The sequence below is a fragment of the Dermacentor albipictus genome, chromosome 2 (assembly GCF_038994185.2).
Source record: "Dermacentor albipictus isolate Rhodes 1998 colony chromosome 2, USDA_Dalb.pri_finalv2, whole genome shotgun sequence".
In the NCBI taxonomy this organism is placed as follows: Eukaryota; Metazoa; Arthropoda; class Arachnida; order Ixodida; family Ixodidae; genus Dermacentor; species Dermacentor albipictus.
This window is the reverse complement of record NC_091822.1, coordinates 15429265-15453119: the sequence shown is the minus strand read 5'-3', so window position 1 is coordinate 15453119 and position 23855 is coordinate 15429265. Positions and strand designations below refer to the sequence as shown.

General features: G+C 48.4%; 1 protein-coding gene across 3 annotated transcripts in view; it reads left to right on the top strand.

Moving 5' to 3' along the window:
* LOC135910894 (2-Hydroxyacid oxidase 1-like) overlaps nt 1-23855 on the top strand; it is a 173561-nt gene that overhangs the window by 60303 nt on the left and 89403 nt on the right. The window lies entirely within an intron of this gene.

The following is a 23855-nucleotide window of genomic DNA, read 5'->3' as shown; positions in this document are numbered from 1 at the left end:
CAGCCACCCGTCCTTTCACTTGGTAGTGGTGACCACGCTGCTTGGCGCTCAGCTAAAGGTTCCTGCTTGTCCTTACTACAGATCGCCGTTTCTGCTGGAGCTGCATTCCGACGTTTTGGAAAGAAGCGGTATTCGTCACGTGCATCGCCGTGTTTAGCGAAAGCACGGAAGGCGTTGCTTTTGGACTGGCTGTCACCAGGAGGTCTGCTGCCTATCATTAGCTACAGGGAATATCTAGGCATCTTGCGATACCACTTTTGCTATAAAAGCAGACTACCAGCCACCCGTCCTTTAACTTGGTAGTGGTGACCACGCTGCTTGGCGCTCAGCTAAAGGCTCCTGCTTGTCCTTACTACAGATCGCCGTTTCTGCTGGAGCTGCATTCCGACGTTTTGGAAAGAATCGGCATTCGTCACGTGCATCACCGTGTTTAGCGAAAGCACGGAAGGCGTTGCTTTTCGACTGGCTGTCACCAGGAGGTCTGCTGCCTATCATCAGCTCCGGGGAATATCTCGGCATCTTGCGATACCGCTTTTGCTATAAAAGCAGACTACCAGCCACCCGTCCTTTAACTTTGTAGTGGTGACCACGCTGCTTGGCGCTCAGCTAAAGGTTCCTGCTTGTTCTGACTAAACATCGCCGTTTCTGCTTGAGCTGCATTCCGGCGGTTTACTGCTTCTGCTTCTGTTTTGCTCGGTCAAATTATGCATAATCATTGTGCGCACGTCATATCATGGGGAGCGATCGCGGTTTTCGTGACGTTGCGTAACAGACTGGTGAAGTGGGGGTTGTCCAAAATGTTTTTGACCAATCACGGTAGGCTGATTGCAGAATTGGAATAGAAAGGTTTAGAATAGTTTTACGTTATAGCGCCCACAGTTGCACAAACTACAACTATTGTGCTGCATGTCATAAAATTATTACAAAGTTCGCAACAGCAAAAATGAGAACCTTTACTCTGAGTACATTTCGTGTAGTCGATTTTTTCATTTTTTGCCAAGCCCCTGCCATCGAGATTACACCAGGCACGATTGCATGAGTTCGGTATGGTGTACTGCAATAGGGCAGATTGTCGTCCGGCGGTGAAAACGTGTCTCTTTTTGTGATGATGGCCGGGGGTGCTGGAGGACGAATGGATGGATGGAAGGTAGGAGCGTCGCCTTTAAAACCGAGTGGTGGCAGTTGCCACCATGCTCAGCTTTGTATATTTGTTTAATTGCTTTGTAAGTTATTAAAATTCGGCATTTTTCTTTAAGTATGTGTTCCTACACGTTTAACCGTATGTCGCCTTTCTGCTTTTGAGCCACCAAACTTTCAATCGCTTTTTGCTAATTTGCACCACATATTTATTTACACGACTATTGTTAACTCTAAATCCTAGGGCCTCAGGAAGCGTGACTGTGCCCGCATCGATATCGATATGGATACCGTCCCATTTTACTATGAGGTGTTCTATTGTTTCTAAAGATTTACCACACACAGTACATGTGTCTTCTTCATCAAATTTATTTTGATGGCTACGCGTTCTAAGACATCCTAACCTAGCTGCAAAGAGTGAGGCATCTTGAGTTATCCCTCTTGAGTTATCGTAAGAAGCTTCCTTCCTGATCTGCTGTTTACAGTCTCGATATAGTTCAACAGTAGGCTTCTTTTCCATTTAAATTATTCAATTTTTACCTTCCGCGTTTTTAACCTGTCGTTTAATGATCTGTCTTTCTTCGTCCTCGTGTCTGGCACACTTACTGGTTAGCTTCCTTGTTCTTTTCCGTCATTGGGAGTCAACGCTCTTTCTGTATGGGTATTTAACCTTTATGGATACCAAGTGGCAGCAGCTGTCAGTCGTTTTGTGGGAGCCCCTCGCAAAGGCAGGAATAAGTAGAATAATATAGCAAGAAAATAAAGAAACCGGTCCCTAATGGGTTAAATACCTTAGCTGCGCACCTATTATCGTCCGATTTCCTCAGGGGTTTTCATATAGGATTTTACACTGAGCCTAAAATGCTTCGAACGATACCCAGCCCATGTCCCCCTCTACTGCCTCGTTTGTGGTTTTCCCGTGGGCACCAAGTGCTAATCTTCAAACAGTGCTCTGATTTACTTCAATTGTCGACTGAACTTCTGCCCTTAAGAACAAGACCTCATTCCCAAAAGTAAGCCCCGGCACCATTACTCCCTTCCAAATACCTCTCAGTACTTCATACCTGTTGTACTCCCACAATGCCCTATGTTTCATTACCCCGGCATCTCTTCGCCCTTTTGCTATGAGAGACTGTTCGTGCTTTTCCGTGTTTATCCATATAGCGAGATATTTGTATTCGGCCACTCGGGGTATTTCATGGCCTTGTATTGTAGGCTCCTGATCAGTTGTATTGTTGAAAAATATCCCACCGCACTTAGCTGCGCTAAAACTGAATCCTAGAGTGTCTCCTTCGTCTCCACAGTAACTAACCAGAGTTTGCAAATCTTCCTGGCTATCTGCTAACAGCACAATATCATCCGCATACATTAAACCCGGCAGTCGTTGCTAAACGACCTTTCCGCTTAATCTGTACGACAGATTATACCCTAGATTGCTTCCTTGTAGCCTTGTTTCCATATTTATCATATAAAGCATGAACAGCACCTGTGATAGAGCACAACCTTTCCTCAATCTTTTGCGTACCTTGACAGTTGCCGTCTTTTCCTTGTTATTTCAACATTATTTTCTCGATATATTTCCTGTGGGAAATCAATTACCTCATGACCGATACCTTCATCTTTTAATACGATCCACAGGAGTTCGCTGTTCACGTTGTCGTATGCACTACTTATCTCCAGGAAGGCTAAATACAGAGGTCTATTTTCCACCTTAGCTATTTGCGTGCACTGGGTAAGCACGAACAGGCTATCATCTAAGCGCCTACCACTTCTGAACCCGTTCTGAAGTTCTCCTAGTATTCTATTACCTTCAACCCATGACTGCCTTTTTAATTTCACCGCCTGCATCGCCAGCCTATATATAACTGATGTTATCCTAATTGGTCGGAAAGATGTTATGTTCCTCTTATCGCCTTTCCCTTGATAAATCAAATAGATTTTACTATTTCCAGCCGTGCGGAGATTGCTTATTTGTTATGACTGTCTCCAATGCTTTTATCAGCGTTTCCTTTCTTCTTGGGCCAAGTGCATTAATTAACTTGATTTGAATTTCGTCTATCCCCGCGGACGTGCATTTTGAAACATTTGCTTCCGCCTTTATCCAGTTAAGATTGGTCAGTTCTAAGCTGTTTTCTATTGTGATATCCTGTGTGGATCCCTCCTTTGGGGTGATTACCCTATCGTCTTTGCTAAATGACTCAGCTATAACTGAACCAATATAGTTCACAGCGACATCTTCCTCTAAACATTTTCCCTCGGCATCGTTAATCTTTTCCTGCTTTCTGTGATTCGCTTTACCCAGCCAGCTTATATGGTCCAAAAATTTACTTGACCCCCTTTAGTTGCATCGCGAACTTCCGCCAGCCAGCGATCAGAGGACTGCTTTATTTTAGCCTGGACAAGGACGTCCACGTCCACATCTGGCATCATACAAGATGTGGACGTTCTCGGCAAGGTGCGCTGCAGTGACCGTAGGATGGTAAGAATTTGAATTAGCCTAGACCTGAGAAGGGAACTGAAGAAACTGGCACATAAAAAGCCGATCAATGAGTTAGAGGTAAGAGGGAAAATAGTGTAATTCCGGATCAAGCTACAGAACCGGTATTCGGCTTAACCTCAGGAAGAGGACCTTAGTGTTGAAGCAATGAACGACAATCTTATGAGCATAATTAAGGAGTGTGCAATAGAAGTCCGTGGTAACTCTGTTAGACACGATACCAGTAAGCTATCTCAGGAGACGAAAGATCTGATCAAGAAACGCCAATGTATGAAAGCCTCTAACTCCACAGCTAGAATAGAACTGGCAGAACTTTCCAAGTTAATCGACAAGTGTAAGACACCTGACAGAAGGAAGTATAATATGGATAGAATTGAACATGCTCTCAGGAACGGAGGAAGCCTAAAAGCAGTGAAGAAGAAACTAGGAATTGGCAAGAATCAGATGTATGCGTTCAGAGACAAAGCCGACAAAATCATTGCTAATATGGATTGAATAGATAAGTAGCTGAGGAGTTCTATAGATATTTATACAGTACCAGTGGTACCTCGACGATAATGGAAGAGAGAATAGGCTATAGGAATTCGAAATCGCACAAATAACACCGGAAGAAGTAAAAAAAGCCTTGGGAGGTATGCAAAGGGGAAGGCAGCTGGAGAGGATCAGGTAACAGCACACTTGTTGAAGGATGGTGGGCAGATTCTTCTAGAAAACTGGCCACCCTGTATACGCAATGCCTCATGACCTCGAGCATACCGGAATCTTGGAAAAACGCGAACTTAATCCTAATCCATAAGAAAGGGGACGACAAAGATTTGAAATATTATAGACCCATCAGCTTACTGTCCGTTGCCTACAAACTATTTACTATGGCAATCGCTAATAGAATCAGGAACACCTTAGACTTCTGTCATGCGAAGGACCAGGAACGATTCCGTAAAGGCTACTCAACAACAGATCATACTCACACTATCAATCAGGTGATAGAGAAATGTGCGGCATATAACCAACCCTCATATATAGCTTTTATTGATTATGAGAAAGCGCTAGGTTCTGTCGAAACCTCAGCAGTCATGGAGGCATTACGGAATCAGGGTGTAGACGAGCCGTATGTAAAAATACTGAAAGAAATCTATAGCGGCTCCACAGCCACCGCAGTTCTCCATAAAAAACCAACAAAATCCCAATAAAGAAAGGCGTCAGGCAGGGAGATACGATCTCTCCGATGTAATTCACAGCGTGTTTACATGAGGTATTCAGAGACCTGGATTTGGAAGAATTGGGGATAAGAGTTAATGGAGAATAAATTAGTAGATTGCGATTCGGTGGTGATATTGCCTTGCTTAGTAACTCAGGGGACCAACTGCAATGCATGCTCACTGACCTGGAGAGGCAAAGCAGAATAGTGAGTCTAAATATTAATCTGCAGAAAACTAAAGTAACTTTTAACACTCTCGGATAAGAACAGCAGTTTATCATAGGTAGCGAGGCACTGCAAGTGGTAAGGGAATACATCTCCTTAGGGCAGGTAGTGACCGCGGATTCGGATCATGAGACTGAAATAATCAGAAGAATATCGATTGGCTGAGGTGCGTTTGGCAGGCATTCTCAGATCATGAACAGCAGGTTGCCATTATCCCTCAAGAGAAAAATGTATAACAGCTGTGTCTTACCAGTATTCACCTACGGGGCAAAAACCTGGAGCCTTTAGAAAAAGGTTGTACTTAAATTGAGGACGACGCAACGAGCTATGGAAAGAAGACTGATGGGTGCAACGTTAAGGGATAAGAAAAGAGCAGATTGGGTGAGGGAGCAAACGCGAGTTAATGACATCTTTGTTGAAATCAAGAAAAAGAAATGGGCATGGGTAGGACAGGGGCCGCACATCCTGTACGTGCACGGCAAGCGCTGAGTTTGCAAATGTGTCTTGTGTGTGTGTGTGTGTGTGTGTGTGCGTGTGTGTGTGTGTGTGTATGTGCGTGTGCGTGCGTGCGCGTGTGTGCGTGCGTGTGTGTGTGTGTGTGTGTGCTTGCGTGTGTGTGTGTGTGTGTGTGTGTGTTTGTGTGTGTGTGTGTGTGTGTGTGTGTGTGTGTGTGTGTGTGTGTGTGTGTGTGTGTGTGTGTGTGTGTGTGTGTGTGTGTGTGTGTGTGTGTGTGTGTGTGTGTGTGTGTGTGAGAGATCCCAACTTCGGGCATCTTCAGATCGGGCACATTGAGAGCATTGGCTGTATTCTTGCCCTTCGGTGCCCTTTTACGGAGCGAAATATCTAAACGCTAGCGGCTGCATTCGTCTGAGAGCAGGTTTTTTTTTCTTCAGTGAAACCTGGCGACCGCTTTTTTTGGCTGATACAAAATCAATGGAATCCCGTGCAGCCGACCAGGCATGGTGCAGGTGCTCTTTCAGGGCTCTTCATCCTCGTGTCTTTCGAAATACTAAAACCATATGCGTACTTACCGAACGGAACGAGCAGACGATTGTTTGCGTGTCTTCTGCAACCGAAACGCTGTGCCATTGGCTGAGCAGATGATCGGGAACACTGCATAATCTGTGGTCGGAAACGTGGAAGCATAGACGGCGTTATTGATGCATCTTAACAGTTTGTATTATTTATGTTTTGGAAATTAAAAGTATTTCAGTTGCGTTTTGAGCACGTTTTAGTTTATAAATGCAGAAAGTATTGCAGAACATGTTTAAGATTCGCGCGCTGGGCACGCCGGTCAATCGCAGCGCCCTGCTGGGCGTCATCGCAAAAGCGTCCCCAGTTCTGCCAATGTATTTCCGCGCCGACGACAAACTTCCCCATTTCATACACCATAAGTTCGGGAAACTCATTGAGTATGTGAATGCCATTAGCTGTGAATGTCATTCACGGTGCCCCTGCAGAAGCAACAGGAGGAAATAACTTTATTGTGTCCTGAGGAAGCCCCCCCCCCCCCCCACACACACACTCTTGGTTTAGTGGCCGGCAGGGGTCGCGGGCCGCACCCACGTTGGGATGGGAAGCGCGTGAGCCTCTGCCCTTTCGTGAGCCCTCTGGACGGCCCGGAGCTGGGTCTGGTGGTCGTCGCTTTGCAGTATGTAATGACGTGTAATGTCATTCGCAGCGAATGACATTACACGTGCCGTGTGACAGGGGCATAAAAGAGCCGTCGGTAGGTCCCGCAGTGGCGAATGGGACGCGCCTGGCGTTCCTAGGTCCTCCGTGAGGAATGTGAACGCCTGGCTTAACAGAGACGGTCTGCTCGCGTTCCTTCAGTAGCAGGATGAACTGTTTGGGGCAGCCTGATGACCTTGAAGGTGGTTCTTGAGGTGGTTCTAGTGGTGGTCGGGCAGCGTAGCGTCGTACGACAAGTGTGCAGTCACGGAGAGCATGACTGAAGAAGGATGGTCGCGAATATTGGCGCGGTCGAACAGAAAGCACGGCATGATAACTTTGAGGCGAATGACATAATCGCCAACGTCGAGCGAGTGAAGGGTCAAAAATTGGCCACTGATCCTTAAGATAGTAGCTAAACTGAGCTCAGCTGACGCGCGAGCCCCGTCAGTCCAGATGGCGCTGCCAATGGCGCGCAGAACGAGTGCGAGACGCTCCGTCCAACGTATCAACTGTTGTGACGCCATGAGTGAGATTTGAGCTGGCGGTAGAGCCTCACTGACTCTGCCATGATATTACAGAGTGGTAGGGCCCCAGGCCAGTGCATGAACCGGTCTATGCATATCAATATATACCGGCTGTTCATGGATGTGGGCAAAGGGCCATCTAGGTGTAGGCGCACGCGACTGAAGCGGGAATCAGTAGGCATGAAGGTACCGAGAGGGCTCACTCTGTGGCATTGAACTTTGGTTCGCTCGCACTTGAGGTAAGCACGTGTCCAGTGACGTACGTCAGTGTTCATGCGTAGCCACAGGTATCGTGCAGTGACAGGGTGTTGAGTCGCACGGACGCCAGGACGCGCCAAGCAATGTAAGGCATCGAAAACGCTGCAGCGAAATGGTGGTGGTATATAGGAGCGGGGCGACCGGTAGAGATGTCGCAAACCCCGCGTATAGCGCAGCCTGGAAGTTGCACGTCTTTCAATTCTAGGGAGTTGTCATTCAGTCGTAAGGCCTGAAGCTCGTTGTCCTCTCGCTGTGCTGAGCAACGACTGCGAAATTAGCGGGTGGGCGGTCATCGACAATTGCTTTCACCTTGATTCCGGATAGTTCGTGAGTAACGGGGTTGTCTTTGCCACTTATATGTCGGATGTGGCTCACGAATTCCAAAATGTTGGCAAGCTGGCTGATGTCGCGTGGAGTGTGGGCAGCGTTGCTAATCGCCGAAGCACACGTGAGGGTCTTGCGGTCCGTGAAAATGCAAAATTCCCGATCTTCGAGAAACTGGCAGAAATGTTTCACAGCCAAGTAGGCCGCCAGTACTTCGCGAGCGAAAGTGCTGTAACGGCGCTCGGAGTGCGAGGGCTTCCTCTCGAGAGGAATGCAACCGGCTCTCCTACTTCATCGACTAACTACGGCGGTACTGCTCCGAAGCGACGTCCGAGGTGTCCGCTGCGAGTAACGTGGCGGCACTAGACTGGACACGCAAGGAGTGTCGCGTTGGCGAAAGCTTCCTTGGTTGAGCTGGAAGCTGCCTCGGCATCGTCTTTCCAGGTAATGGAAGCGTTCGATTTCGTTTGATCGAATAGGCATGTGTTGTGTGCTTGCCAGATGGCAGCGCAGTCAGGAATGAAGCGCCGGTAACACGCAGTTTCTTCGCAGTCGACGGCCGTGGAAGTGGTATTATGCGTTCCACATGAGCCGCAGGAGGAGAGATCTCACGGGATTCTATGCGATGATCAAAGAAATCCAACGCAGAAGCACCACACTCGCTCTTTGGTCCGTTTACTAGTTCATATTTTCATCATCATCACCAGCCTGGCTAGGCCCACTGCAGGGCAAAAGCCTCTCCCATACTTCTCCAACTACCCCGGCCATGTGCTAATTGTGGCCATATTGTCTTTGCAAACTTCTTAATCTCATCCACCCACCAACCTTTCTGCCACCCCGTGCTACGCTTCCATTCTCTTCGAATCCAGTCCGTAACCTTAATGACCATCGGCTATCTTCCATCATCGTTACATGTCCTACCCATGTCCATTTCTTTTTCTTGATTTCAACTTAGATGTAATTAACTCGCGTTTGTTCCCTCACCCAATCTGCTCTTTTCTTATCTCTCAACGTTACACCCATCAGTCTTCTTTCCATAGCTCGTTGCGTCCTCCTCAATTTAAGTACAACCTTTTTCGTGAGGCTCCAGGTTTTAGCCCCGTACGTGAATACTGGTAAGACACAGCTGTTATACATTTTTCTCTTGAGGGATAATGGCAAACTGCTGTTCATGATCTGAGAATGCCTGCCAAACGCACCTCAGCCAATCGATATTCTTCTGATTATTTCAGTCTCATGATCCGGATCCGCATTCACTACCTGCCCAAAGTATATGTATTCCCTTAGCACTTCCAGTGCCTCGCTACCTATCGCAAACTGCTGTTCTCTTCCGAGACTGTTGAATATTTCTTTAGTTTCCCGCAGATTAATTTCAAACCCACCCTTCTGCTTTGCTTCTCCAGGTCAGCATGCATTGCAATCGGTCTCCTGAGTTACTAATCAAGGCAATATCATCAGCGATTCGCAAGTTGCTAAGGTATTCTTGATTGTTGTGTTCATAGGAGGTTGTGGCCAAGTACTGCACCAGGGTGGCCAATCCTGCTCTGGTGAGGGAGTGCGTTACCGGTTCTGGTCACCGGGATCAGGCCACACTCCAGGCCTGTTTGTGCAATTTTATCATCTCACGGATTTTTTTTTAAAATCCGGTGGAAAATTGCCGGCACCGGGATTCGAACCACGGACCTCTTGCACGCGAGGCGGGTGTTCTACCTCTACGCCACCGCTGCACACCGGACGGGCCGCCATTGGAATATGAACCTGGCAACGTTTAACGCTAGAACGTTATCTAGTGAGGCGAGTCTAGCAGTGCTATTGGAGGAATTAGAGGGCAGTAAATGGGATATAATAGGGCTCAGTGAAGTTAGGAGACCAAAAGAAGCATATACAGTGCTAAATAACGGGCACGTCCTGTGCTACCGGGGCTTAGCGGAGAGAAGAGAACTGGGAGTCGGATTCCTGGTTAATAAGAATATAGCTGGTAACATACAGGAATTCTATAGCATTAACGAGAGGGTGGCAGGTCTTGTTGTGAAACTTAAGAAGAGGTACAAAATGAAGATTGTACAGGTCTACGCCCCTACATCCAATCATGATGACCAGGAATTCGAAAGCTTCTATGAAGACGTGGAATCGGTGATGGGTAGAGTGAAAACTAAATACACTATACTAATGGGCGACTTTATTGCCAAGGTAGGCAAGAAGCAGGCTGGAGACAAGGCAGTGGGCGAATATGGCATAGGCACTAGAAATAGCAGGGGAGAGTTATTAGTAGAGTTTGGGGAACAGAATAATATAAGGATAATGAATACCTTCTTCCGCAAGCGGGATAGCCGAAAGTGGACGTGGAGGAGCCCGAACGGCGAGACTAGAAATGAAATAGACTTCACACTCTGCGCTAACCCTGGCATCATACAAGATGTGGACGTGCTCGGCAAGGTGCGCTGCAGTGACCACAGGATGGTAAGAACTCGAATTAGCCTAGACCTGAGGAGGGAACGGAAGAAACTGGTACGCAAGAAGCCTATTAATGAGTTGGCGGTAAGAGGGAAAATACAGGAATTCCAGATCAAGCTACAGAACAGGTATTCAGCTTTAACTCAGGAAGAGGACCTTAGTGTTGAAGGAATGAACGACAATCTTGTGGGCATCATTAAGGAATGTGCAATGGAAGTCGGTGGTAACTCCGTTAGGCAGGATACCAGCAAACTATCGCAGGAGACGAAAGATCTGATCAAGAAACGCCAATGTATGAAAGCATCTAACCCTACAGCTACAATAGAACTGGCAGAACTTTCGAAGTTAATCAACAAGCGTAAGACAGCTGACATAAGGAAGTATAATATGGATAGAATTGAACATGCTCTCAGGAACGGAGGAAGCCTAAAAACAGTGAAGAAGAAACTAGGAATTGGCAAGAATCAGATGTATGGGTTAAGAGACAAAGCCGGCAATATCATTACTAATATGGATGAGATAGTTCAAGTGGCTGAGGAGTTCTATAGAGATCTATACAGTACCAGTGGCACCCACGACGATAATGGAAGAGAAAATAGTCTAGAGGAATTTAAAATCCCGAAGGTAACACCGGAAGAAGTAAAGAAAGCCTTAGGAGACATGCAAAGGGGGAAGGCAGCTGGGGAGGATCAGGTAACAGCAGATTTGTTGAAGGATGGTGGACAGATTGTTCTAGAGAAACTGGCCACCCTGTATACGCAATGCCTCATGACCTCGAGCGTACCGGAATCATGGAAGAACGCTAACATAATCCTAATCCATAAGAAAGGGGACGCCAAAGACTTGAAAAATTATAGACCGATCAGCTTACTGTCCGTTGCCTACAAAGTATTTACTAAGGTAATTGCAAATAGAATCAGGAGCGCCTTAGACTTCTGTCAAACAAAGGACCAGGCAGGATTCCGTAAAGGCTACTCAACAATAGACCAAATTCACACTATCAATCAAGTGATAGAGAAATGTGCAGAATATAACCAACCCTTATATATAGCTTTCATTGATTACGAGAAAGCGTTTGATTCAGTCGAAACCTCAGCAGTCATGGAGGCATTACGGAATCAGGGTGTAGATGAGCCATATGTAAAAATACTGGAAGATATCTATAGCGGCTCCACAGCCACCGTAGTCCTCCATAAAGCAAGCAACACAATCCCAATAAAGAAAGGCGTCAGGCAGGGAGATACGATATCTCCAATGCTATTCACAGCGTGTTTACAGGAGGTATTCAGAGACCTGGATTGGGAAGAATTGGGGATAAAAGTTAATGGAGAATACCTTAGTAACTTGCGATTCGCTGATGATATTGCCTTGCTTAGTAACTCAGGGGACCAATTGCAATGCATGCTCACCGACCTGGAGAGGCAAAGCAGAAGAGTGGGTCTAAAAATTAATCTGCAGAAAAATAAAGTAATGCTTAACAGTCTCGGGAGAGAACAGCAATTTTCAATAGGCAGCGAGGCACTGGAAGTCGTAAGGGAATACATCTACTTAGGGCAGGTAGTGACGGCGGATCCGGATCATGATTGATTGATTGATTGAAAGCTTTTATTCAAAACAGGAAGAGAGGTAGACTCCTTATGGGGCTCCGCAGTGGGTGGAGTCTCTATTCCGGGACCACATTGGTACGAGCCGCCAGCTTAGCCCTCTGGACCAAGGCCTTTTGGGTCTGAAGGTCCGAGCAACCGAGCAGCGTCGCCTCCCACTCCTCTCGGGTTGGGTTAGGGTTTAGGGGAAGAGCTCAGTTTAGCTGACAAGCCCAAACCATGTGGTAGGTGTCAGCCACCTCCCCACAGTATTGGCACTTTCCAGTGAAGGAACAATCGAAATGTTTCAAGATTGCCGGGCACAATAAAGTGTTAGTGAAAAGTCGAATCAAGATCCGTTCATTAGCCTTGCCAAGCCCTTTTGCAGGAGTTGGGTATTGGCGATGCCTATCTTTGTAAAAGGTCGTGATATCTTTGAATGTTACAAGATAAATGCCTTCGGATTCCAGGTACTCACGGTCTAACTGGGACGCCCGGTATATGAGTGCTCGGGTCGCCGTGTTCGCGGCTTCATTCCCTGCTAGGCCCTGGTGGCTCGGAGTCCAGACCAGACAATGGGGAGTAGGATCAATTCCCCCGTTGCTGTAGTTCGCCAATATTCGTTCGGCTAGTGGGGTGATCCAACCAGCTTCATAATTTCGACAGTGCTCGGGCCGCCGTGTTCGTGGCTTCATTCCCTGCTAGGCCCTGGTGGCTCGGAGTCCAGACCAGACAATGGGGAGTAGGATCAATTCCCCCGTTGCTGTAGTTCGCCAATATTCGTTCGGCTAGTGGGGTGATCTAACCAGCTTCATAATTTCGACAAGCCCCGCGCGAGTCGGTTATGATATATTGAGACCGGGGGTCAGAGGCAGCCAGGGCAATAGCTACCTCTTCTACATGTGTTGAGCCCGAGGCTTTGAAAGTGAGCCCATCTACTTGCTTTTCCTCGTTAATGACTGCTGCCGTATACCACCCCCCGCGGCGTGGACCGGCCACATCCACGTAGAAGACTCCGCGTTTGTTGCCGTAGTGGCGTTGCAAGGCGTCCGCCCTCGCCTGGCGACGACCACTGTGGTCTTCCCTATCCATTTTTGTGGGGAGGGGTCGAACTCTGATGGCGCGTCTCCAGAGTTCGGGCACTCGGACCCGCTCCTGAATGTGAAAGGTGTGATTCAAGTGGAGCCGGTCCAACAAATGCCGTCCCGAGTTTGTCTGAGCTAGACGTGTGTACTGGCTGGTAAGGTGGGCTTCCTTGAGCTCCTGAAAGGTGTTCACCACTCCCAAAGCGAGAAGTCTCGCGTTCGAAGTTGTGACAGGAAGGTTAAGGGCCCTCTTCATCACTTTGCGGAGGATGACTTCGAGTTTGGCTTCATCATGTTTCCGCAGATAGAGATACGGGACCGAATATAGAATTCGGCTTGTTACGAAAGCATGAGCTAGCCGCACAGCGTCCCTGCTTCGTAATCCCCCTCTCTTGTTGGACACACGCCGGACCATTCGGCCCACTTGGTCCCCAAACTTGCGGAGCTTTTCTAGTGTTGTGTCGACTCATCTTTGATTGTGGATAAAGAGGGTGTTGGTCTAAGGTGCACAAATTCTGATTTGTTTGGTGCACACTGAAGTCCAAAGCGCTCTGCGTAGCGATCCACTACGTGGGCGGCTGCTTGCAGGTTTTCCTCTATATACCCTATGTTTCCCTCTGTGGCCCAGATGGTGATATCGTCGGCGTACAGCGCATACCGCACGCCTTCAATACCGTTTAGCTGGGCCGGGAGATGCACCATCGCAAGGTTAAATAGCAGCGGGGAACGCACAGCGCCTTGTGGCGTCCCCCTGGTGCCCATTTCGTAGGGTCCATATTCAGTGTCTTGGATTTTGACGAGTGCGGCTCGATCCGTCAAGAAATCCTTGATATAATTAAATGTGTTTTGCCACAGTGGGTCTCACGGAGGTGTTCTAAGATAATGCTGTGTTTAACGTTGTCGAAAGCTCCCTTTAGATCTAAGGCCAGGACAACTTTGTCGTTGTGAGGGTGCTCCGTTGGCTGTAATATGTCGTGATTGAGTTGTAATAATATGTCTTGTGCCGACTTGTGTGGGCGGAAGCCGAACATGGTGTCTGCAAAAGTGTTACGCTTTTCCAAATATTCGGAGAGCCTATCTCGCACCATCGTCTCCATTAGTTTGCCCACACACGTTGTGAGCGAGACAGGTCTCAGGTTGTCCGTATTAATTTCCTTTCCTGCTTTAGGAATGAAGGTGACAAGGGATGTTTTCCAATCGAGGGGTATGGGAGTCTCCCCTTTCCATATGGCATTAATGTAGTCAAGAAGCGCTTCATACGCGCGATCAGGGAGGTTGGCCAGCAGCTTCACTGTGACCTTGTCCCGACCGGGCGCAGTGCCTCTCTTCATTTTGGCTAAGGCTGCCTTGAGGTCGTAGAGTTCGAACGACTGATCCATCTCTGGATTATCTCGGCCTGCATAGAGATATTCCTGACCTCGAGGGTCCTGTTTGGTGCAGAGATACTTGTCCCTTAAGGTTTCTGCCAGTTGTGCTGTTGTGCCCTGGAAATTGTGTAAAGCCCGTTGTAAGTGTTTCTGTGTTTCTCCTCGAGATTGAGCGGGATCAATCAAGCTGCGGAAGAGCTTCCATGTATTCTTCCCTGACATTTGTCCGGCTGCCGTGTTGCAGCGATCAACCCAGTTGGAATCAGCTAATTGAGAGGCATACTCGGCAGCCCGCTGGGTCAGGTCTGTTATACGTATTTTCAGTCTTTTGTTGTGTTTTTGTCGCTTCCATCTTTTCGTGAGACTGCGGCGAGCTTCCCAGAGATGGAGTAGATGATCATCCACCGCTGGACAGTCCTCCGCAATCTGTATGCTTTTCACATGTTTCTTGAGTGTTGTCATAAGATTTTGAGCCCACGAGCTGTACCCTTCCTCGAGAAGACTGGCCTGCGGCAGGGACTTACGGAAAGCAGTCCAGTCCGGCAATTTCGCTTGAGTGATTTGCCTTTTTAGGGGCCGGGTATGAATTAAAGTGTTCAGGAAGCAGTGATCGCTTCCTAGCGTGTCTTCGGTGTTGTACCACTCAACGTGTTGTATATGTTTGGAAAGCGTGAGATCGGGACAAGTGTCCCGAGTCACGGAATTTCCAACACGTGTTGGTTGTGCTGGGTCGGTCTGAAGGGTTATGCCTAGCATGGAGATGAGCTCCGCTAGCTTCCTACCACGCACCTCCTCCTTCCTGTAACCTCACACCTTACTTGGAGCATTGAGACGGAAATAATCAGAAGAATAAGGATGGGCTGGGGTGCGTTTGGCAGGCATTCCCAAATCATGAACAGCAGGTTGCCATTATCCCTCAAGAGAAAAGTATATAATAGCTGTGTCTTACCAGTACTCACCTACGGGGCAGAAACCTGGAGGCTTACGAAAAGGGTTCTACTCAAATTGAGGACGACACAACGAGCTATGGAAAGAAGAATGATAGGTGTAACGTTAAGGGATAAGAAAAGAGCAGATTGGGTGAGGGAACAAACGCGAGTTAATGACATCTTAGTTGAAATCAAGAAAAAGAAATGGGCATGGGCAGGACATGTAATGAGAAGGGAAGATAACCGATGGTCATTAAGGGTTACGGACTGGATCCCAAGGGAAGGGAGGCGTAGCAGGGGGCGGCAGAAAGTTAGGTGGGCGGATGAGATTAAGAAGTTTGCAGGCACGGCATGACCACAATTAGTACATGACCGGGATTGCTGGAGAAGCATGGGAGAGGCCTTTGCCCTGCAGTGGGCGCAACCAGGCTGATGATGATGATGATGAAGGTATTCTCCATTAACTCTTATCCGTAATTCTTCCCAATCCAGGTCTCTGAATACCTGCTGTGAACACGCGAATAGCATTGGAGAGATCCTATCTTCCTGCCTGACACCTTATTTTACAGGGATTTTGTGGCTTTCTTTATGGAGGACTACGGTGGCTGTGGGGCCGCTATAGATATCTTGCAGTATTTTTATATACGGCTAGTTTGTACCCTGATTCCGTAATGCCTCCATGAATGCTAAGGTTTCGACTGAAACAAACGCTTTTTCGTAATTAATGAAAGCTATATGTAAGGGTTGGTTATATTCCGCACATTTCTCTATCACCTGATTGATAGTGTGAATATGTCCATAGTCCATATTTGCGGAGTCAGGCAAAAACCTGACGCAGGTGAAGCTTGTGATCATTTGCTGATGTGGTGAAGAGGAGGATATCACCAATGTATGCGAAACAGCACGTAAAAACACTAAAAACATGGTCAACAAACCGTCGAAACGTTTTCGTGGTGTTTGGTAGAGCAATCAAACATGCCTAAGGGTGTTAAGGTGGAAGTCTTCGGTACTTCGAAAGGCGCGATAGGTATTTAGTGGTGCGAGTTGGCTAAGTCTGTTTGCTGAATTCGGTGCAACCGTATAGCAATGCGGTAAAGTTCTGGATGTGCGGTATGGAATGGCGGTCCTGTACCGTTACTTTGTTAAGAGCGCCGCAGTCAGCACACGGTTTCTAGTCACCTGATGTTTAGGGCACCATGTGATGACCAGACACCAGATGAGGGGCAGACATACCCGAGCTCGAGCATATGCTGGAATTCGGGCCGTGGAATATTGTAGCGGGCTGGAGCGAGACGACGAATACGTGCAAGAACCGGTACTCCTGCAGTCACAGTGTGATGGGTGAAATTCTCAAGTACTGGGTCTGCGAGAGAAGTAGCTCGGAACAGAGCAGAAAATTATTTGAGAAGCGCAGCCCATGGTGCGGAGATTGCATGAGCTTGCACGAGACGCAAGGATGGTAAACATGACGTGACACCTTCAACCATTATATGCTTCTTGGAATCCAGCAGACGGGTGTTCCGGTGGTCTGCCACAAGCTTGAAATGCCAATGAAAATCCGCACCTGCAATTAGTACGCGCACATCGGCGATAAAGAAAATCCATCTAAACCTGCGTCTCATGACAATATCGAGTGTGACAGCCTTCTGTCTATAGGTCCGTATAGCCCAACGGTCCACAGCAATCACATGTGGCGTGCTGTGGCATCGTCGACGGTCCTCCAGCGTAGGAGGCATAGTCGACTTGCAGCACCAGCATCGATGAGGTAAACGGACCTTTTTGTCTTGGACGGTGGCGTGGAATAGGCGGCTTGATGTCAGGCCTAAAGCACTGGTCGCCTTCAGTGCGTAGCCCGTGCGGTTCGCACAGATGCACAAGGCTAACTGCACTGTCGAGCGCGTGTTTTGCATCGGTAGTGGTAGTGGTACCAACACACATTGCGAGAAATACTTGGCAACCTGTCACGGCTGCGACTGTGGCATTGGTGTCGTAACGCTCTCTGTCATCAGTCTACTTTGAGCAAGTTCACCTCAAAAGCTCCATGAACTTTCAGCCACCGAGTTCTTCCGCGGTGAGTGGCTGCTGCAGCATGCACTATTAAATACCGTAAAATCACAGGACCGCAGCCGCACGAAAGCCGTACCTGCCGCGTCCTGTAACGTATTTCAACGGCTCCGAACCCGTCCCACAATGCCATATTCTTTTGGGGCACAATAAGCAGTTGCTTTTAGTGTGACCGATGTGGTGAGTGCCATTATTGTCTGCAGGTGCCAGGAAGCCAATCGTATAGTAGTTTCGCTAACGCAGCAGTAAAGCTTCAATCCAACTAAGTTTTTTTTTTTTGCTGGGAAGTTGCTTTTTTTCTTGTTGTGTCCCGAAACAATAAGAAAAATGAAAAATAAAATGGAGAAGCCCGCCCCGCCAGAGAGGTACAACAGACGTAAATTCCAATAAAATAATAAATGAAAACGAGAAGCGTGAGTATCCCAACTAAAATTTAAGGAAAAGCCAATTATAAACAGAAAAAGCGGAGGCTAGCCCGTAGAATAACACGTGAGAGATACTTGTCCGCCTTAGAAAATGAAAGAAATGTCTCTCAAAGTCTAGAAGCATGCTCCTATTGGAGAAAGAACCAAACAGCCCCCCAAAGCCACCCGGCAATCTGCGGCAGCATTCGCGTGGTTTACTGATATCATGTCAGGTGGTGGAAGCAGGGCGCTCTTCGGACCTTGTACTTGTTCCGAAGCCAAAGGAAAGCAGGTGACGCAAGCGCAGCCAGGCAAGTAACGGCCTGGCAGGTGTTTCCGAAGCCTTGGGCTGCAAGCATGACTATAAATAAATCATGAGTAATGGCCAGTGGGCACGAGGACGCAAAAGGATGGCCAGGGAAAGGTATGAAAAAATTGGAGGACGCTTAAGCTTCGCCTTCAAGAGTGGAACGCGACAGCGTTCCCGTCGACCCGCCAAGGGGTGTGAGACAATGGGCTATGGCGCAGCGACTACGCGCCCCGCATCGGACGCGGTGAGCGTCGAGCAACGCAGCGTTCGGCGCGGCAACGAAATGTGCGCCTGAGCAAGCGACGCACGCCTGAGCCTTAGAAACAGCTCGTTTCTAAGGCAACACCGCGTTCACTATAGTCGGATACAACTTTAGAAAAAAGGGGGCGTTTACTCCTCCGAGGCGAATGCACACGAGCATCCACCAATGGGCGCGCACTCTGGACCGACGTCATGCGCCGGACGGCCGGTGACTTCGCCGCTTCGGCCATCTGGGCGGGGCCTCCCCTTTTTTCTAAAGTTGTATCCGACTATAGAGGCGCTTTTGTACCGCTTTGAAGCATCGAACTCGTGGCTGAGTTTCAAGGGTACATATACAGAAGTTGCACCGAGTATTCGCAATATTTGTGTGGGCTTCGAATTGGGAACGATGCAGCCGAACGAATTTGTTCAGGCGAGTTAAAGACGGAGGTTTGGGAATGACGCACCTTTTTATACGACAGGTAGTAAACCGGTTTTTATTTTTCCGCGACTTAAGCGATCCTTTCTTGCGCACGGTGTGTCAAGTGAGGCTAAGGAGCGCGTTACCTGGCTATGTAGTCTGCACAGACAATATGAGCGGTCCGGTTTGTGGATTTCTTAAAGAAGTTATTTTAAGTGTACGGTTTTTGTCCGTTAGATTTTCAAATGAGTACCTTTTTTCAGTGAAACGTAAAACATTGTACAAAGATGTATGCGATGTAGTTCTCCCTGTGCCAATGTACAGGGCCATATACAGTGGAGGTCAAGGGCAAGACGTGCTTAAGCAGGTGAAAAGAATGCAAGTAACGCCAGAGACCAAGTCTTTCTTTTTTAAGCTTCACACGGGTACGTTGAATGTCAAAACCTTTTTAGAAGATCGTGGGTTTTTCTTACCCTGGGGCTCGGATTGCTTGATCTGTAAGAAACCAGAAACTATAGATCATGTATTTCTAGATTGCTGGGCGGGTGTCTTCTTTTGGGATGTACTTCAGAGGACTATTAAAAAGTACTTTCCTTTAGATCCACAGGGTATTAGATATTTATCTATAGAAAACGATGACGGACTGCCATTCGACCTTATTATGCTAGTTGGCCTTCACTGTCTATGGCGCGCCCGTATGGCAGGGTATCACTGCGATCCGGATGCTCGGCCTGCACGAATGCTTTTCCGAGAATGCATGTCGAGATTTGTGGAAATTCAGAAAGCACAAGATTGTGTACCTGCGTGGCTGTCAAGGGTGGAACCCTTGACCGCGCTCAAAGAATTCTAAAATAGTCAGCCCTATAAGGCTGACACTTGGTGCTGAAAACTTGCAAATTTGTCTTGTTTTCTAAATTTCATTTGTTGTTTGATATAGAAGTACAAAACAGGCAATAAATAAAAAAAAACTCGTGGCTGAGTGGTAGAGTCTCCGTCTCACACTCCGGAGACCCTGGTTCGATTCCCACCCAGCCCATCTTGCAAGTTGTTTTTTATTCATGAAGTGCCTGCTGGGATTTATCGCTCACGGCCAACGCCGCGGACGCCGACACCGACGCCGACGACACCGGCTTTTCTGCGACACGAGCTCCTTAACGTTGTCGCGTTAAAATGTTGCGAAAATAACCGGATAAGATAGGGTCAAGGAAATGAGATAAGAAAGATGAAGCATGCAGCTAGAGTCATGTAATGCGGGGAAACCCCGTCATAGTAGACTAAAACGGTGCAGGTGACAATCACAACATGCAAAAATAACATGAGGTGAAAAAATAAAAATCAAGTGAAAGAGAGGAGTCATGAGGCATCGAGAAAAAAGCAAGGGGAAGCAGCTGGGGAGACAGAAAGAACGGCGAGATGCGTGAGCTGCTAAAGAAGGGCCCGCGATCGTCTACAATTTCGCAGGGCGCAGTCACAATCGCGTGTCAAAGATTGAACGCTCGCATCGGTGCACAAGTGACGCACTATGTGGGGGGCAGGAGATGAAGTAGTGCGACACAGCGTGGCACACTGCGCCGCAAGTGCATAGGTTGGAGGTACGAGGGTGGAAGCTGTGTGAGCAGGAAACGAAATGACCATGTCCTGTAAATGAATGCCCAAGGCGTTCGTTCGCCGGGAAGCACCCAGGAAGGACATGTACGCTGGGAATCCAGCGGTAGGGTCGCGTGTCACTGCCCTCCCTTTGCCAATACCTGTGTTACTAGTTCCGCGCTATACGATAAAATAGCACTCGCGCTGTTTTGGAGGAGGTGGACGTGCGAATCAGCCCCGATCTTGCCATCGACGACGCAGCGGAGCCCGCCGGCTCATTGCCCACCACCCCTGTGGACAGGGACGTGATACAGCCACACCCGACGACCCTGATGAGCCTGCAAAATGAGCGCCCGCTTACTGCGCCAGGCGTGGCAGTCCGTGTGGCGTAGGTGGGATACCGCGGGCATCAAAGAAAGGCAGTCTGTGTATATGTGTATACGGGCGCTCGCACAGGCAACCAAGCAAGGAATACGAGCGCCTCGGCGAAGGCTACCGCCTCGACGCTATACGCGCTTGAGGCCTTCAGAACCTTGAACCTGCGTACGTCAGCCAAGCGTCCGCGAGGGTCGACGGCATCAAAAGCCGCTCCCGCCAAGGCACTCCTGAATGCGCCGTCAGTGAAGATGTGACAAGCGGAAAGGGCAGCGATGCGAGCAGCCTGTTGAGGAGTGAGCCACGTGAAGGCGAAGCGACAGATTTCTTGAGGATGACGGGACCACGGGTTGAACGGGAGTCAATACCACGCGGATAGAACGTCTCAGAGCTGTAGTGAGTAACCTCGCGGAGCGTGAAGAGTGAAAACTAAGCGCTCAGGCGGTCCAACTCCACTGTGAGGGGCGGAAAGTTGGCCAAAACCTGCAGCGCCGAAGTTCTGGTGGTATGATACGTTCCGGTCAATGCCACCAATAGAGAACGTTCCACCGACCGCACTCGGGTTTGAAGGTGCGTCGTCGGGAAAGGTGGCCACCAAACCAGCGAGCGTATCCAGCCGCAGGCAGCAGAACGTGCCTATATAAATGACGTCGAAGTACTGGACGCAGCGTAAAATGCATGCGGATAATATAGAGCAATCGGGTGACCAGTATCTCGGCTTTAGTCGTAATATAGTCAAGGTGGGTATGAAAGTTCAGTTCATAATGAAATGCCACGCCATGCAATTTAATGTGGTCCTGATGTTTTAGAAAAGCGCCGTCCAGTCGAATAGACGGACAACGTTTGGAAGTGACAATGTGCCCGCTGTTGAAAAAGACAAAAACAAAAGATCTGGGTTGACTGATTTCGACCTTGTTTTGCCTGGTCCAATCGCAAATCAAGGTTAAGACGCATTTAGCTAAAGACTGCAATTGTGAACGCGACGAAGGCATTGGTGGTCATCCGCGTTGGCTTTTATGTGAACACACTTTGGCAAGGGAAGACTAAGCAGAGGAGGGATGGCTGAATTCCAGAGCAGGGACCCCTGCGGACTGCCAATGGAAGAGTGGGCTGAGACTTCACCAGTCTTTGTCCGAAGAACCACCGTGCGGCCAGTAAGAAAAGACTGAGGAAGACGATAAAGGTTCGCCGGGCAACAGTGTTTGCTGAGAAAGAACAACACTGCATCACGCCAGGCGCTATCAAAGACCCCAGTAAAATCCAAAGAAATTAACGCCGCCGGTGCCTTCGTGGCCTTAAACACGCTGAGTTGCTGCTTTAGGTGATATAGGGCCAGGAGGGCACTCCGGGCATGAGTGAAACCAAATTGATCTTCATGAATGAGGTAATGAAAATGAAGGAAATAATAAAGGCGGGAATTTAGGAGGCGTTCAAGAATTTTACCACACAGAGAATTCATAACGAGCGGTCTATAGGCGGAAGGAAGGTGAGGAGAACGGCCAGGTTTAGGTATAAAAATGATGCGGCCCGTCTTCCAGGCAGAGGGAAAGTAGTCCAAAGGAAGGGCGGCGTTTAAGCTGTGTAAAAAAAAATAAGGGTGCAGATGATAGAGGTTCTGCACAAACATGCCGGTGAGCCTATCCAGCCCCGGTGCCGCTCGTAATTTGCCCAGAAGCAACGAGTGTTGAGGTGGTGTAAATGGGTGGTCGTCCGGAATGGCCGGATAAGGAGAGCCCGCGAGCACACGAAATCGACTGTGAAAGTCCGGAGCAGGATCGTCTACGGCGACGTGCCTGTGCAGCAAGAGCTCTGCTGAATCCTAGACTGAGGTGGTGAGGGCGCCATCCGGGGTCTCGAGCGGGGGAAGGCCGGTGGGAGAGCTCTGCTTGTCAAACGCAGTTTGGAAAGGCCGTCCGAAGAGGTTTCTGGACGTAATGTCAAAGCACAACGCACGGGTCAGCCGCATCATTCGCGCGGATGCTGAAAAGAGTATTCAGCGAATGCTGAATGCTTGATCGTACTACCATCGGAAAACCTCGCGCATCGCGATCGAGTGCGTAACCCTGGTGCGAGCGCATCGTGGGAATCCGACAGAAACTCGCTAATGTGCCATCAGGCTAGACTAAATTGGGAAAATGAATAAAGTATGAGGCGTAAGAAATGAAATGTGTGACCTGTGGTTCAGTTCATTACAAACTGATATACATTCGTGATCACTAAAGCCTAATGTCCAATACGAAGACATCAGCGTCATGCATTTAGCTAATGGTCTGGTTCGCGTTGCATTCCTACGCGGTATATTTCAGTGTCTACAGCCAAAAAAACAGCAGGGAGAAAGCTTCGGGCAGCATCTGACGGCGCCATCAAAACAAGTGCGACGCTCACACGACGCCATAGTATGGTGGCAAGCAGCACAGCCAGTCGGCCCACGCCAGATCACAGAGCCGACGCGTGAAGTGGCTAGCACAGCATGAAAGACAGCCGACGTTGGACGATGCTGAAAAGCCATCGGACACTCGTACTCTAGAGTTGGGCATTAAAAGCAATGTCATGCGAAATGAAAACGCAAAGCCAAATAGGTATGACATAAGAATTATCGTGACCTGCGCTTGAAAGCCGCTACGGCGCAGGAATAAAAAAAGGGGGGGGGGGGAACGTGTGGCCTGCGTGTTTCCCACTCGTATATAAATGAGCCTTGAGGCGATTATGTCATCTCAAGGGTGTCCAAGTTACCTTTTTGTAACGCCCGTGTTTCATTCCAGTCTATCAATACACGCAGAACTAATTCCTGACTTGGAACTACGCGTTCATACGTGCAGTGTCACTCACATCACTTCTACGCAGAACGAGCAGCACAAGAAACAGTTTGCAAAGTTGTCTTTTAAATTTTGGTATACATAACTCGAGGGTTGACGGACAACAAACCAAGAATCTTGCCGCAGCGCCGGCTGAAGGAGCTTGAAACAAGGACCACCGTACGAGATGCGTTAACAACGCACGCGTAACAGCAGCCATGGCTCCGGTCAAGTTGCGCTCGCCTCTCTAAGCGACAGGCGCATGTTTGCTTATCATTATTGCAGAATGTGCGCTTTTTCGACTGACGTTGTTACAAGAGTTCTGCAAATGCTTCCCCGCCATAGGACAGGGTTCAACGTTCTAGCGTATGACGCTGGTAACAATGAAATATTACGCAGGAGGC